Raw genomic sequence first — 18,648 nt, forward strand, 5'->3', positions numbered from 1 at the left:
CCAATTCATTGAGTTGTAAAAGCTTATTTTCTCTAACACTTTTCAAGTCGAAGTTCAGTGTTTTTATTGCCCAATAAGCCTTGTGTTCAAGCTTGACAGGAAGGTGACATGATTTCCCAAAGACCAAGCAGAAGTGAATAGTTCTAATAGGTATTTTGAAGGCTGTACGGTAAGCTCACAGTGTGTCATCAAGTTTCAAGGACCAATCCTTTTATGAGTGATTCACTATTTTCTTAAGTATCTTCTTCAATTCTCTATTTGAGATCTCCACTTGCCGACTTGTTTGTGGGTGATATAATGTGGCCACTTTGTAAGTCACTCCATATTTCTTGAGTAATGCTTCAAATTGGCTATTGCAAAAATGACTTTCCCTATCATTGATTATGGCTCTTAGTGTCCCACACCTTGTAAAGATATATTTCTTAAGGAATTTGATGACCACTCTAGCATTATTTATTAATGAGGCTATTGCTTCCACCCTTTTGGATATATAATCCACACCAACTAGGATATACTTGTTTCCAAGTGAAAATGGGAATGGACTCATGAAGTCTATCCGTTATATGTCAAAAAGCTCTACTTCAAGTATTCCATGTAAGGGCATCTCATTCCTTCTAGAGATATTTTAGATCTTTTGACATTCACTGCAGGTAAGCACAAAGGTTTTTACATCTTTGAATAAGGATAGCCAATAAAAACCTACTTGTATTATCTTTGCTGCTGTTTTTGTTGTGTTAAAGTGTCATTCATAAGGTGAGGAATGGCAGTGTTGGAGTATGCTTTCAACTTCTTCCTTTGGAATGCATTTTCTGATGAGGCCATCATTACATTATTAAATAGTAAAGGCTTTTCCCAACTATAGTTCTTTATGTCAAATAGAAACTTTTTTCTTTGTTGATATGACGTATTTGGTGGTAGCACTCTCATATAAGATAGTTGACTATGTCTGCATACCATGGGGGTTAAGTTATGGACAAGAGGTGCTCATCTAGAAAGGAGTTATCTATTGGCATGTCATTAATTGTGTTCCCCCTCTCTTTTTGCTTCATCTTGGAGAGATGATCAGCTACTACATTCTCGATTCTCATTTTCTCTTTAATTTCCAAGTTAAATTCCTGGAAGATCCACCAGATTAGTATTGGTTTTGCTTCTTTCTTGTTCAAAAGATACCGAAGAGTTGCATCGTCTGTGTATACAATGACTTTTGATCCAACTAAGTAGGATCTAAATTTGTCAATTACAAACATCTAGAAACTTTTTCTCTGTAGTTGCATACTTGATCTGTGTATCATTAAGCATCTTACTAGTATAGTAGATAGCATGGACTTTCTTATCTTTCCTTTGCCCAAGAACTGCTCCCACTACATAGTTGCTTGCATCACATATGATCTCAAATGGTAGCTCCCACTCTAGAGGTTGCATTATTAGTGCAGAAATTAGTGCTCTTTTTGTCATGCAAAAAGAAGTAAGGCAACTCTCATCAAAATCAAAAGGTACATCTTGATTTAACAAATTTGTTAGCGGCTTAGCTATTTTAGAAAAGTCTTTTATGAATCTTCGATAAAATCCTACATGTTCCAAAAAAGCTTTGCACTCTTTTGACTGATGTTGGTGGTGGCAACTTTTCTATGATTTCGATCTTCACCTTGTCCACCTCTATGCCTCTTTCTGAAACTAGATGACTAAGAACTATGCCTTCTCAAACTAAGAAGTGGCTTTTCTCTCAATTAAGTATCAAGGTTGGTTCCTCATATCTTTTTGACACTTTAGAAAGATTAATCAAATAGTCAGCAAAAGTAGTACCATAGATAGAGAAATCATCTATAAATACCTCCATTATGTTTTTAATAAAGTCAGAGAAAATTACTATCATGCATCTTTGAAAAGTAGCAGGGACATTACATAGACCAAAAGCATTCTCCTATAAGCAAAAGTGCTTTAGGGACAGGTGAAAGTAGTCTTTTCTTGGTCCTCTAGGTGACTTGGGATTTGGAAAAATCCTGAGCACTCATCTAAGTAACAGAAGTTTGAATGCTTGGCTAGTCTTTCAAGCGTTTAATCAATGAATGGAAGAAGGAAATGGTCTTTCCAGGTAGCACTATTTAGTTTCCTATAGTCAATGCACATTCAACAACTGGTGACAGTCTTGGTGGAGATTAGCTCATTATTTTCATTTTTCATTATAGTCATCTCACCCTTCTTAGGTACTACATGTACTAGAATAACCCATTTGCTATCAGAAATAGGGTAGATTAATCTTGCATTTAATAATTTCAAGATTTCCTTCTTAACTACCTCTTTCATGTTAGGAGGTGTGCTATTATGGGTTTACTGTTCTGTTCCATAGGTATCCTATGCATACAAATAGAAGGCTTAATTCCCTTTAGGTCTTTTATTTTATACCCAATGATCTTCCTATAATTTCTCAATTCCTTTAATAATTTTTCCACTTTTAGCTTAGTTAGACCAGCACTAATTATTATAGGAAAAGTAGAGTTTGAGCCAAGAAATGCATACCTGAGAGTGGAGGGAAGGGGTTTGAGTTCTACCTATTGTGTTGCCTCTTTGTCATTGAATGTTAATAGGTTGGAGTTTGCTTCAACTCCTCTACTTGAAGTGCTTGAGCCAATGGTAGTTGTGGGCTAGCTTCTAGTGATTATGCTATTGCTACAATTTCCTTGTTTTCATCCTTTATAGTTCCACTGTGCATACTACAAGCTTCTAGAGGATCCTTTGGATATCTCTTGTTGAACTCCTCTTTAACTAGCTCATCAATTATGTTAACCCTTAAGCACTTATCCATGCCTAACTTTTGTTTCATGGCATGAAACAAGTTGAACTCTACTTCCTCTTCTCCTATTTTAAGAGTCAACCGCTCATTTTTAACATCTATGATTGCTCCGGTAATTGCTAAGAAAGGTCTTCCCAAGATTATGGAAATTTGAACATCCTCCTCTATTTTCAGAACAACAAAGTCGACTGATATAAAGAATTTGCCAACCTTTATGGGGATGTTCTTTGGAATTCCTATTGGGTACTTCATAGATCTCACTGCCAATTGCAAAGAAATTGTAGTTAGTTTAAGTTCTCCAAAATTTAGCTTCTGATAGATAGATAAGGGCATCAAACCAACACTTACTGCTAAGTCATAAAGGTCCTTATCAATATTCATATTGCCAATGAAATAAGGTATGGAGAAGCTTCCAGGGTCCTTCAGCTTTAAAGGCAGTTTGTTCTATAAGATTGCACTATATTCCTCTGTGAAAGCCACTGTCTCGTAGTTATCAAGCTTCCTCTTATTCGAAAGTATCTCCTTTAAGAACTTAGCATTATGATGGCAATTGAGATAGAGCTTCTATAAAGGGAATGTTGATGTAAAGTTTCTACAAAACTTCTAAAAATTTCTTAAACTGCTTGTACAATTTAGCCTTCTAGAACTTTTGAGGAAAAGGTAATGGTGGTTGGTAGGACTTTGGTAGTTCCTTCTTTTCTTCTTTCTTTTCCCCCTTCTTTTCCTTACCTTTGTCAGCTTATGTCTCATCTACCTTTGCTTGAGTATTAATTTCACTAGAACTTTCATCTATTGTTTTCTGATTGGTTTATAATCTCTAATCTTCTAGTATCTTACCACTCCTCAAGGTAACTGCTTTGCATTACTCTTTTAGGTTCATTTTGTTGTGTGTGCCCAATTAGTCCATTATGAAAGTGAGTTGTTTGATCATTTCATTATGTTGTTGCTGAGTTGCTAGAAAACTTTCCATCATGGATTCTATAGTCAACTTTGATTCAGGCTGTTAAGGTTAAGGAGGTGGTGGTTGAGTTATTTTTTGACCTCTGTTCTGAAAACCTGGTGGCATTGGCCTGTATCCTTATTGTCTATTGATTGGCTAGTTTTATTGGTTTTGCGAATTTGACCATGAAAAATTTAAGTGGTTCCTCTATCCAGGGTTGTAGGTGTTTGAATAAGGATTATTGGCTGCCCTTTGATTGAAGTTTCCGCTATTGTTCACATAGTTCATCTATTCTATGGATGGCTTACCACAGTTGTTGCATTCTGAGCTTTGACGTCTTCCTCTACAGTGGTAGAAGGAATGATTGCTGGTTCCAATTGCATTGGCTTGCATTCTGTCAAGCCTTTTTGAAAGTTGATCAAATTGAGCATTGATCATGCTAAGAGCATCCAGTTCTAATACTCCAACTATTCTCCTTTTATCCCTTCTCTCATTTTACCATTCGTAATTGTGATATGCAACTCTCTCCAGAAGTTTGAGAGATTCTGTGGCTGTTTTCTCTAGTAGATCTCCACCAGCTGTTGAATCTTTTGTGCTCCTTATCAATGGTAATAAAACATTATAGAAGTTTTGAATTAGGAGCTAGTCCTATATGCCATGGTGTGGGCACTCCTTCTGAAGATCTTTGTACCTTTCCCATGCATCATAGAGTGATTCATTGTCCCTTTGCTTGAATGTGTTTAGTTTGGTTCTCAATTTAGTAATCTTCACAGGTGGGGAGTATATTGATAAAAAGGTTTATGAAAGGTCTGCCTAGTTAGAGAGATAGTAACCACTTTCTTACTTTGTCTTTAAGAAAGAATAGGAATGCTTTAAGTCTAATAACATCCTCAAAAACACTATTCATCTTGAATGTGTTGCATAAAGCAAGAAAATATTTGAGGTAATAGTGTTGATCCAAATTGCGTCTGTTGAATCATCTGGAGCTATGCCGGTTTAAGCTTGAAGTTATTTACATCTATTGCAGGTTTGGTAATACTTGGTTAGAATCCTTGAATAGTTGGGGCTCCATAGTCCTCAAGGGTTTTGGCCTGTTATCTGCCATGGTTAAAGTTTCAGCTTCCTATTGCTTCTTCCTCCTCTTGATGGCTCTTAGAGCTTTATCTATCTCTGGATCAAATTCAAGTATTCCTTCTGGTTTAGTTCCGTCATAAACTAAACAAAAGGCCTAAAATAAAAATAAAGAAAACATAATAAAATAACTAATAAAATAAAATAAAATAAAATAAAATGTCTAAATTAGCTAAATTGCCTATCGTTTAATATCAACAAAAGTTCCTTATCAATGGTGCCAAAAACTTATTGTGCAAAAATCCTGCAAGTGCACGAATCGTTAACAAGTAATACAGTAGTGAGTAGTTCCCACGAGGAACTTGGTGAGTATTAAACTAAACAGGAATTACAACTATCTAGACTACCAACATGATGATGAGAATTTAAACTAGGTTAACTAGAACTAATGAAATAAAAGAAAGCTAAACAATTTAAATAAGATATTTAATTAATAAAGACAATTCCAGAATTAGGGGCTCACACTTCAACCTATTACAAATTTAATCTCATTTATTCAATAAATTAGAAAGTTATTAATTTAAGGGAAATTGATCCTAAGTTATCTTAAATCTTCTCTCAAGGCACTCAAGGTATATTTTAATTAACCTGAATACTACTTTTACGGTGATCAATCTTAATTAAGACCATTCAAGCTCTTTGATTAATTTAAACTCCACATAGGATCTCAACCTATCTCTAGGTCAAAAACCCTAAGTTCAATATCTTGATTTTTTAACATTAATATTCACCTTTTAGTTTATCAATTAGTATCTAGAATCATAACTAAGTGGCGCATTAAGATCACAAGAAATTAAATCAAAGAATAAATCTCCAAATCTATTAAATAAAATTAATATAAATCCATAACAGAATTGAAAGTGCTACATCCCTATGTCTAGAATTAAGAAAACTACTCACTCATAGTGAGTTTAACAATCAAACTAAAAGTAAAATACCAATAACAAAACATCTGAAGAAATAAAACAAAGAAACCTGAATAGAGTTGGAGTTTTGAAACTTCATCTGCAAATCACTCCTAAGAATCTTAGTGCAAATCTCACCAAATTGTTGAAAATCTAAGTTTGAATGTAAAAGATGCGATCCCTAGCTTGATTCTAACTTCTTGTGGAGGCCTTAGAAGTCTTTCCAAGTCGTGCAAAACAGAGTTGGAGTTGAATTGGAATTTGAGCTGGGTAAATTACATGGCTCGCATACCATTACATAGAGCAGGCTGTGTAACTTTTTGGAGCTTTGAAACTCTTCATCAAATAGTGGGACAGAAGGTTACATGAGCTAGGGACCTTTACATGAGGTCCCTTACACGGCTCGTGTAACTATCTTTTCTTTGGCACTTTCCTAGCAACTGGTAACACGAGTCTGGTTCTCCCAACACGACCTGTGTAATCTTCCTAGATTTGACTTGTGCTTTTTGACTTCCCAACTTGTCCAATTGTGCTATAGGCCTTAGGATTGCATTAAATTACTTGATAAAACACAAAAATCTTGAAATTAGGCTAGGTCAACTCAAAATCCTAAAATGTAATGAAACTAATTAGAAATCATACAATTATTAACAAAATGCCAATGAAATGGAATAAAAGTATCTTAAAATACCTATATAATACAAGTGTAGCATATCCTCTCTCGTGATGATTAGGTTATTTATTTGTTTGGTGCACTTTCATAAATAGGACTACATTAGATATAAATAGTTATGTGAGGGTCTCGATTGAGTAACCCCTTTGAGCTTGTTTAGTATCATCTTTCCATAATACTACCATGATACTAAGATATTAACACCATGAAGGTGGAGAAAAGGAGTTTCCACCTGGTTAATAACTAGAATAAATTCATAAGAAGGGATGTGGGTGGCAATTACCCCTTGCAAAGGTCCACTACCCTTCTTTTACCATGAGCCCAATGGTTTAGGTTCAGGATAGTAGCTACAAAGAGAGGGAAGATGTTAGGCACCCTCTCTGCCTGAACTTACCTCAAAACAAGGGCCAGCCTCTACAATGATTCCTAAAGTCTGTTTGATTCTTTCTTTTATTAAATTCCTTAACACAAATTTATCTACGTCTAATGTTACACACGAATATTGTTCAAATATCACATAAAGGTACACACACGTATTTCCTAATCATGCTAAGTTTCTAAGCTTAAATGATGTTTGCCAAATTACCGTCTTATCTTACATGCATATTTAACTAAGTTTATTATATATAATGTCAATTTTCATGCTATTGAACATGTTGAATCACATAAAGCACAAAGTAAAGAACATTAGGGGGTATTTCAATCTCACTATGCTCATAAAAGGATGTTCCTAAGCATGCCTTAATTTATAGGTTACATGCCTTTTGTTACCATATTTCCCTATATGCATCTTTACTAAGTCAATTTATATGTCAAAGGTTCATTTTAAAATAATCCAAACAAATAAAAGATCTTCAAATAAAAAATTAAAAATCCTAAATTAAAGAAAGGGGAGGAGAAAAGATATTAAAATTATAATGGCCTTTACAACCATTAAAATATCCTTCAACTTGTACTTGGCTGGCCAACTAACCTCATACAAGAGGCATTGGAATTCATCATGGACTGTATTAGGTTGGGATCCTTTATTTGATTGAGTAAAAGTCCTTTCAAGTTGAATGGGCTTCACTAATGTGCATATGATTGCCATATTGGGCTTAATGGGCTTTGTTTGACTTATTTAATTATTTTACATGCAAAAATATCTCAAAATACATTAAAATTAAGTATTTAAAATAAAATAAAAAAGAAATAACTACATGAAATAAACAAAAAATAAATAAATAAAGTCAAAGATAAGATCAATCTAATTAACTAAATCAAGTCAGGATTAAAACTAACTCTATCCAAAGAAAGTCTCCTAACGTAGGCCAATCATTTAATCATAATTCCAACAGATCTAAAGAACATAATAAACTCAAAATAATAAGGAAAAACATGGATAATGGATAAAAATACAAAAGAGACCTAATTCAACTAAAACATGCCATAAATCTAGACAAAAATAATGGAAAATTCAAGAAAAGTAGAAAATAAATCATAAAAATTCCAAAAAACACAATACATGACCTTCACATGTTGATCTAAAATATGGAAAAAGGATGCTTTCAATATCAGGTCATATAGAGCAAACATAAAATCGAAAAATTCAGCTCCACTGCATATAACTCAATTCTGGATAGTAAATTTATAAAATATATTAAAAATAGTAAACCTATATGAAAAATTATGAAAATTTTATGAAAAACTAGCTAACATGTCATATTAAAATTTGGAAAAGAGAAACTTGCTGAAACCTACATGGATTTGAATATAAGCACTAAAAAAGATACTTATTATGTAAATAAAATATATTTAGCCTTTAATATTAAATTAATTTTTACACATTTAAATATTTAGAATATTGCAATTCCAAAAATATGTGAAAGCTAAGATGTTAAGGTAAAAATTATAAAAAAAAAAAACAATTAAATTGACAAAAAAATATCTCTGAAACAATTTATGCAAATTTGGATATGAGCAGAACCAGGTTTATACATATCCAAATTTTAGAAAATCATAACTAATTAAAGAAAAATGCTTTTGGGATGCTTCAAAAACCAAAATCACATGGAAACACCCTAAAATATTCATTAAAAATAATATCATAGACAAAATAAGTTGTTTTCAAAAAGTAAAAAAGAACAAAAGCAAAAAAAAATCTTATATAAACATTTGGAGTGATTTCGGTGCCCAATTAGATGTACCTTATTTTAGTTCTTCAATTCTGAGATTAGAGGCTTTATAGGACTCTTAAGAACACCCTTGAATGATGGAACATAGATCTAGAGCAATGGATATGTAATTAGGATTTAATAGGGCACCTAAATTTAACCTAAATCTCAAAATCAGCTAAGGTGGCTTTGGTGGAGGGAGGGGCATCCTAATGGATCTCTAATGGCACTAGAGAGAATCTTCTAATTAATTTTGAATCTCTCTCAAGTGCTCTAGAAGATTATAGCTTGACCAAGTTTTCCTTTCAAGTCATTTAGGTGAGGTATTTATATAGGAAAAACCTAAGACTAGTGTGATAAGGTTAGAATGAGTTGAAATAAAAAATTTCTCTCTCATCTACTATCCAAATTTTCGTTGAAATGGATATGGCTAATCAAATTTATCTTTTATTTTATTTATTTAATTTTTGGGACAAAGTACACTTTAGTACCTTGTACTTTGACCTTTTTAGTATTGAGGGCATATATTTTATTTTGTTACAATTAATGATAGGAACTTTGGTTCTATTTGCACCGTAAGGACAAATTGCTAATGTTATTAAATGATACTGATGTGACATGTTAATGTGGTGTTGACGTGGCATGTTAATGTGGCACCCATGCATAACATGGCACTAATGCGCATACTGATGTAACGCCATGTATGATGTGGTGTTAATGTGGCATGCCACATCATCAAATTATATGTTATCATTCATTTTGTTCTTAAGTGCAAAAAGGTAAGAGTATAAGTCCTAAATTGCAAAAAAGGAGCAAAGTTTAAGCGCTAAATACTAAAAGCCAAAAATTTTAAAAGTACATGAAAAGATAAGGAAAGAGAGAGAGAAAAAGAAATAATGAGAGAGAGAGAGAGAGAGAGAGAGAGAGAGAAACAGAAATAATGAGAGAGAGAGAGAGAGAGAGAAACAGAAATAATGAGAGAGAGAGAGAGAGAGAGAAAGAGAGAAAATGAAAGATATGGAGAGAGATACAGACAGATTGACTCTCCTATGCGTCTCTCTTCATCTCTCCCTCTCTTTCTTTCTCTCACTATGTCTCCTTGTATCTCCATATCTCTCCCTCCCTCCCTCTCTCTCTCTCTCTCTCTCCCCCTTATGACTTTCTCTTTCTCTCTTCCTATTTGTATATTTCTCTCTCATTATTTAAAACTTTTGCACTTTTAAATGTACATGAAAAAAATAAGGAGAGAGAGAGAGGGAGAGATAAAAAGAGAGACAAATAGAAAGAGAGAGAGATAAAGAGAGAGAAAAATAGGAAAAGAGAGAAAAAAGAGATACAGTGAGAGAAAGAAGGAGAGGAAGAGATGAAGAGAAAGGCATGGGAAAGTCATTCTATCTTTATCTCTCCCCATGTCTTTCATTTTCTCTCTCTCTCTCTCTCTTTCCCCCCCCCCCCCCTCCCCCTTCTCTCACTTTCCTTATTTTTTCATACAATTTCAAATTATTTGTGCTTTTAACATTTAGGGCTTGAACTTTGCTTTTTTTTGTTTTTTTTTTTTTTTTGCAATTGAGGACATATCCTTTTATCTTTTTGTACTTAGGTGACAAAATGAATGATGATAAAAAAAATTGATGATGTAGTGTTAACGTGACACCATGCATGATGTGGTGTTGACATGGCAGCGCCATGTCATTCATGATGCATCATACATTGACATGCCACATCATACATGGGTGTTATATCAGCATGCCATCTCAACATCATTTAACATTGTTGGTGTAAATAAAGCCAAAGTTATTGTGCTTAATTGCAAGAAAACAAAGTATATGCCCTCAATACTAAAAATGTCAAAGTACATGGTACTAAAGTGTACTTTGCTTAATATAATATTTATTTTTACAAATAAGTTTTATAAATATCGCCAAAAAGAATATGAGAAGAGAGATGAGAAAATTACCTTTTTTATTATATTAATTAATATAAGTATTTATTTTTCACAATTACGTTAAATAATAATGGCCTATTGGCCATATAAATCCAAACCTTTAGGTGGTTGCTCATTTTATAAAAATCTTTTAATTTTAGATAATTTAATTATAATTTTCAAAATTGAAAAAATTTTATCCAAAATCTAAATTCTAATTTAGGGATCTTGACTTTTGGCACATGAGATGCTGTGTAACTTGACAAGTAACAGTTTTTAATTTTTTTATTTGATTCATCTCTCTCTCTACCTTGTCTCTCTCTTTCTCACTTGCTCTCTCTCCCCCCCTCATTCTCTCACTCTCTCGCCCTCTCTCTCTTTCCCTCTCTCTCTCTCTCTCTCTCTCTCTCTCTCTCTCTCTCTCATCCCATGGAAAATTATAGACATCAAATTTGTTCATGATGAAAGAACTTGAAAAATACAAATAAGAAAAAGGTTGAGAAAAGCATATGAATAAGACTAGGAAAATTGTTTTAGAGAGAGAGAGAGAGGGAAATAGGTTGTTGGTTAACTTTGCAAGGGCTAGTTTTTGTGGATGTGGAAAAGACGCTTCTTTGGCCTTTCTGTAGCTACTACTTTGCTTTTCATTTATATATAAATATTATTTGATTTCTATTAAAAAGAATTTTAACCCTATTTTTGGTTTCCAAAATCTAAACCTTTTCCTTAGTAGCCTTACCACAAAGTAAAGGATGATGACTTTAGGATATGGGATCAAGAATGCAATATCCAGTTTAGTTATATAGTTTCTTAAGCTGTGTTAAATTTTAATTTAGGCAAACACCACTTAGAAAATGGATTCTGCTAACTACATTTATTAGAATAAATTTTTTTTATAGGATTAAATCAGGACCTCAACACTTAATTTATTATGCTGTAGTAACAACTAAGTTAAGAGAAATGCTAGTATGATGGGATTGAAATGTGGACTATATGTATATTGAATAATGAAATTCACATGAATGGATTATTAAAATATATGGGAGCAGTTCTAAATAAAAATTCAAAAAATGTAATGTTTATATTAAAAGAGAAAGGTTCCGTTAATAGCTACTAAGTATTCCCCAGCAAACTTTTGCATAATGTTTGGATTTTTTACTTCACTACCTCATTTTTAAACTCAACTACATGGAGGTTTTTAGTGTGTGTGCGTCAGAGAGAGAGAGAGAGAGAGAGAGAGAGAGAGAGAGAGAGAGAGTAAGGGAGGGAAGGGAAAAGAGAAAGTATGGGGTGGGGGGGGGGGGGGGTTGGAGAGAGAGAGATGAATCAAATAAAAAAAAATTGCCACTTATTAAGCCACTTAGCATCCAATGTGGCAAAGTCAAAATCCCCAATTGGGATTTTGCTAATTGAATAAATTTCTTCAATTTCAAAATTTTTGATTAAATTATCCAAAATTAAAAGATTTGAATAAAATAAACAACCAACATAAAGGTTTAGATTTATTTGGCCAGTAGGCCAATAATAAAATATTAATTTTAGACCAAGTTAGATCAAAATTAGTCAACTAAGTATAAATGAAATAAAAACTATAGAATTGGCTATAATTGATAAATGTCGAAAAGTTTTCACTTTCTTTATTATTAAAGGTATGCCACATTAGCACAAACATATAAAATAATAATATTTTTGCAATGTCAGCTGCCAAGTCAATAACAATTCAGTAAAAAAAAATTAAAACTTCATGCCACATCAGTAACAATATATAAAAAAATAATATTTTTACCACGTCAACTGGTATTATATTTTTGTATGTTTTGTTGAAAATTTGGGAATTTATTAATAAGGATTATAATGTAAATATTGCATTATCTTTTCATAAGAAAAAAAAATAATTATAATGTGCTCCTTTGGGCTTTAATACACTAGAATGTCATCAATAAAGATAATAATAAAGCGAACTAGAAAAGGTCTGAATAGCCTGTTCATGAGGTCTATGAATGCAATTGGGGTTAGTTAACCCAAACGGCATTACAAGAAACTAATAATGCCCGCACCTAGTTCAGAAAGCAGTCTTTGGGATATTTGTCTCTTTAATTCTCAATTGGTGATTTCTGAACCTTAAATCTACCTTAGACAAACAACTAGCGCCTGCTAGCTGATTAAACAAATCATCGATACGTGAAAAGTGTACTTGTTTTTCATAGTTACTTTATTCAACTGTCTGTAATCTATGCACAACCTCAGAGAACCATCCTTATTCTTGATAAACAAAATTGGAGCACCCTAAGGAGAGGCACTTAGTCTAATAAACCCTTTGTCTACTAGATTCTATAACCGTTCCTTTAACTCTTTCAGTTCTACAGAGCCATTTTGTAAGGATGGATAGAAATAGACCTGTACTAGGTACTAGATCAATCTCAAAGTCTATCTCTCTTTTAGGTGGCAAATCAGTTAGTTCCTTTAGGAAAACATCTAAGAACTCCCTCACCACTGGGATTGAATTGATCCATCTCTTTTCATATTTACTTCCTTGACATGAGCTATGAACCATATACATCATTTTCTAATCATCTTACCATCCTATCATCTAAACTTTACTACCTTGTTCCTAAAATCCAAGGTAGCATAATTAGTGAGAGCCAATCCATCCCTAAAATGATGTCAAAATTAGTCAACTTTAGAATCACTAGGTCAGCTGGAAGGCATATATCCTCAACCATGACCGTATAACAGTAACAAATCTTCTCTATCACTGAATGATCACATTTAGGTCCACTAACCAATAAAGGACACTCTAGCCTTGAAACCATCAATCCTAACCTTTGGATTGTATTAGGGGTGGGTAATAAAAGAATGTGAAGCACTTGGATCAATCAAAACATGCACACTGAAGCTTTCTATGTGAATTTTACCTGATACTATTGTGTTGGAGGTGTTCGCTTCTTGCTTGTCATGGTGAAGATCCAAGTCGGTGCTATAAAACTGCTTCCTTGAGAACATGTTATGCAGTATGACACCCCTTTTCCTCTTCCTTATCCTCTACCCTGAGAGGAAACCATAAAAGTCTGCCTTGTAGCTGGTTGAGCCACACTGCCTGACACTGCCTATTGGTGAGAGGCAACCCTTTCCATGTTAAGACACTCCCTTGCCACATGTTAAGCTTAGCCACACTTGTAGTATTCATATTGTAACACCCTCCTTGTAGCAACTCCGTACATTCTACTGTTCCGGTGACCAGTGTGGGTCCGGACAGCTAGAACGTCCGGAAAAATATTTAAATTAAAGTGGGGAACCATAATTAACTCAAATATTAGTAAGAAAAATTCAGGAAAAATTTTAGAAATAAAATACAACCAAGTTAAATGAGCCGGTACCCTAGCGATAGGTAACCTAGTGGGAAGTTCCGGTTCTCGCAACTAGGAGCTCTAGACCTGGGAAAAAATTCATAAAATAATTTTTGGGACTCCAGATAAGGGTCATTGAGGTTCCTATGACATTAGAATACTAAGAAAATGCTTAGAAAAATTTTTCAATTGGTACAGACAATTTTAGTCTGTTAAGTCAAACGGAGGGCATTTTGGTCATTTCGGTCATTTCGCCTTCAGAGGTGATTTTTGGCTGACTTGTCCAGTTAAGTAAATAATTATTATGACACAAAATGTGAATAAATATTGCTAAAAATTAAATTGAAAATGAGTAGAGAAGAAAAGAAGAGAAAATGAGATAAAAGGCCAATTATGACATCACTATGATGTCATTAAAAAAATCCCACCAATCATATTTAATCAACACTTAAATTAACTTATAAAAAGTGGATAAAGGATACAAAAAAATGAAAAAAAAGCCATCAGCCATCCTCACCCAAAAGTCAGCTGTCCCTCTCCCTTCCACCCATTCCACCATTGAAGCTCGACCAAAGCTTCACTCCACACCAAACCTCACCATAAAATCACTCAAGCCCTACACTAAATTTGATCCTCATACCTTAAAACACTACTAAGCAGCAAGAAGAGGAAGGAAAGAGGAAGTTTTGTGAAGGGAAAAATTTTTCTCACTTGTGGTTAGTGTCCAACTCTTACTTCTTTTGCTTTAATTCATGTTCAATGGCATGAATTGTGTAGGAAATATAAGGAAATAAAGCAAACAAGTGTGTGTGTGCAACTTACAATTTTTGTTAGCTAGGGTTAGCTAGGGTTTGATGATTTTGCTTGGTAGAAAAATGGTTATGAGCAGCCTTTGGTAGTGGATGGAGTATTGAACATAATTAAGTAAGTGAAATGCAAGAATTGTGCATGTATGAAATGAAAAAAATTGGACACTTGAACAATTCTAGGGTTTGGTCATGTGATGGTTCATTAACCTTTTAATTGTCAATTGGTGACCATTTGAATGTGTATGATGAGGAAATGAAGTGAGTTGAGGCTTAGCATTTGTGTATGGGTGAGCTGCCTTGGCTGACCTGCAGAACTGAGCATGAGTCCAGGTAGTTAGATGAGCAGTTGTATATTAAAGTTGTAATAATATTATTTTTTATTTTTCTTTTGTAAATTAAGATTTGTGTATGTAAATTTAATTTAATGCAATGTTTATGAGTTTATCGAATTATTTTGAATAATTTTTGAGTTGTGAATTTTGAATTAAAATTTGGTTGAATTGTATTGATTTGAGAATATATTGGCGGTTGGGGTTGAGAAATGAAATTATTGGGAGTGTTTTCACAGGTTTTGAAGAACTGATTTTTCCCAATTATAGACGGCACTCTGCCGAAATTTTTATAAAATTTGCGGAAACTTTAAATTGATTGAAAATTTGATATGTGGTTTAACTTCAAATAAAAATTTTTAATTCCTAACAAAAGTGCTCGCCACCTTCAAAAGAAGTAAAATTTGTTTTAAAATCTTTTATAGTATATTTAATGGATTATCGGTAGGAGAAGTTTGGTAATTTATTAAGTATACTACGGGATCATGTTTTGCCTTATAGAGGGGTAAGGTGTGACAAGCTGTATCATCCATACATTGCATCAAAGAGATCTACCACTAAATATACTCCTACAAATAGGGGGAAGCATTCAGTAGGTTCAGTTCCAAATCGAATTGAACTCCAAAAACAGAAAATCTTAAAAAAGTAAACCGAACCAAATCGATTATTTAAGAATAATCGAACCGAACCAAACTGAAAAATAATGGTTTGGTTCGATTCCGTTGTAATAAACCCTAAAATATTTTAGGTTAATTTCTATTCTCTGGGCTGAGCTTGAATGGATAATTGGACTGGATAAAAGCCTTGAGACTTATGCATCTTGGGCTGAAAAATTACTTGGGCCATTTTACTATTCGGTTTTATCAATTATAACCCATAAAAAATAAAACCGAACCGAAAACCAAATATACTAAAAGTTTCAAACTGAACCTCACCGATAGAACTAAAAAACCAAATCGATGGAACCGAAATGGCTTGGTTCGGTTCGATTTTTGAGTTCACACCAAAAGCTACTCAGGCCTACCTACAAATCTAGATCTAACCTTCCAATAATCATATTTTGATGGAATTAAAGGCCTTTGAACTCTTTTAAATCTATAATTTTTTGTTTTATTTTCCTTTATTTTTCAATTAACATAATGAATCTTTCTATATTCTATTTTTTTCCTCACCAAAAATTAAATTGAGTAAATTAACTTTTTTCTATTATTAGATTATATCAAAATAAACAAATATGAAAATCAATTGTTTAGTTAATATGTTTTAAATCTATCAAATCGAAAGTTTCTTCGTTCATATTTGAAAATAATATATTTTCTTTTCAATTTGACGGAGTTAGAATATAGTGATTAAGCCATTAATTTTTAAAAGCTAAGGACATATGTTTACTTTTGACATAATTCAAATATAATAATAATAATAATAATAATAATAATAATAAATTACATTTAATGCTATTTGATCATTTCTCGAAGAATTAACAAAAAATTATGGAAAATTTGATGGGGAGACCTTCAGTTTGACAAAGTTAAAATATAAGAACTAAATTATTAATTTTTAAAAATTGAGGATATATCTATTAATTTTGACATAATTTAAGAATGAAAAGTAATTTACCAATTATATTTCAATAGTATTTGATTTGATTTATAAGTTAGTTAAACTTATTTATAAGTAAAAAGTCATGAGTAAAAGGATGTTTGACTTAGTTACTTACTTCTAACTTTTAACTTAAAATGTATTATTTAAATTGTTAGTTGATTTTAAAAATAAATAGTTAATCATTTTGTAAAATTATTTAAAATTGACTTTTAAATAGTTTAAATGTTTTGATTAAAAAATATTTAAAAATAACTTAATTTATTAAAATAACAAAAAAAGATATACAATTGAGTATTATGATTGTTAAAATCAAAATAGAGTTAATATTTTCAAAAATTATTGGAATAATATAATATTTTACTTGATTAAGTAGTAGTTTTAAAATATGTAGATAAGTAAGGAGTACTTGATTTCTAACTTTTGGCTTATTTTAAGCATTTTTTTAACTTATAAGTCAAAAGAAAAACTAATTATTTACGACTTTTCTACTCCTACTTATAAGTAAGTTTTGTTAACTTACAAGATAAACCAAACACCTATTGTTTTAACTTATAATTCAAAAGCTACTTAAAATAAGTTATAAATTGTAAATAAGTTATTCTTGTAATTTATCTACTTGTTCTAAAACAACCTTTTAACCAACTAAAAAAATTATATTATACCATAATTTTTTAAAAGGCCAATTGTATAAAAAATACCAAATATTTGGTCAATTGACATTTATATTTATGACTTCAATTTTTTATGAAATAACCAAACTTTTAAGATTTGTCATTACCGTATTCAAAGGTTGAATTTGAAAAGTTAATGGTAGATAATAATATAGTATCTAAAACTTTTTTTTATTAATAAATAAAAGTTTTGGATATAATTGTAATTCAGTGTAAACATTTTGTCATTTTTAGTCCATTAATACTTTATATTTAAAATATATATATATTTTTATTTTTTTAATTGAAAGTTTATACTAAAAAATATTTTTATTAATTGAAATTAAAGTAATTATCTTTTGAACCAAACCAAATAAATTTATATATCCAAATATAAAATATAAAATAAATTTATACCTTTTTACAAAGCAATTTTAAAAAAAATGTATCTCATATAAATTGTAATGCTACAATTCATGATCAATCGGGTTTAAACATAAATTTTTTTTTACTAAATTTTTTTCCTTTTCTTTATTTTTTCTTGTGAATAGAAGATTAAAATTGTAAAACTATGTATATTATTGCGTTGAGTTTTTTTTTTTTTTTGTTTCTCTTCAATTAAAATTAAACTCATTCATGGATTTTTAAAATATTTAGTAAAAAGTAGTGAAAAAATTATGTTTAAACTCAATATATCATTAATTGTAGCATCCATTAAATAAAATATACATTTTAATTAGAATAAATTATATATAAAATAAACATTTTATTTAATGAATGCTACAATTAATGTGGCATATATTTTTTTCAATTATATATTTTTTTCAAAATTACTTTAAATTGTGATGCAAACACATTATAAAAATGTATTAATTTATTTTCACATTTGGATTCATAGATTTGTTTGACTCAATTCAAAAGATAATTATGTTAATTTCAATTAATAAAAATATTTTTTAATATAAAATTTTAATTAAAAATAAAAATAAAAAATATATTTTTTAATATAAAATTTTAATTAAAAATAAAAATAAAATATATACTTTTTTAAATATAAAATTTAATCAATTTAACTAAAATGCTAAACGTTTACATCAAATCATGATTATATTCAAAATTTTTATTTATTAATTAAATAAAATTTCAGATACTATATTATAATTTATAGTTAATTTTTTTTTAATTTAATTTATATATCTTATTTTTTTAATTGAAATTTTATACTAACAAATATTTTCATTAATTAAAATTAACGTAATTATATTTTGAATCAAGTCAAACAAATTTATGTACACAAATATAAAATGTAAAATAAATTCAAACCTTTTAACAAAACAATTTTGAAAAGAATGTATCACATATGAATTCTAATATTAAGATTCATGATAAATGGG

Source organism: Hevea brasiliensis, chromosome 16 (assembly GCF_030052815.1).
Source record: "Hevea brasiliensis isolate MT/VB/25A 57/8 chromosome 16, ASM3005281v1, whole genome shotgun sequence".
NCBI classification, from domain to species: Eukaryota; Viridiplantae; Streptophyta; class Magnoliopsida; order Malpighiales; family Euphorbiaceae; genus Hevea; species Hevea brasiliensis.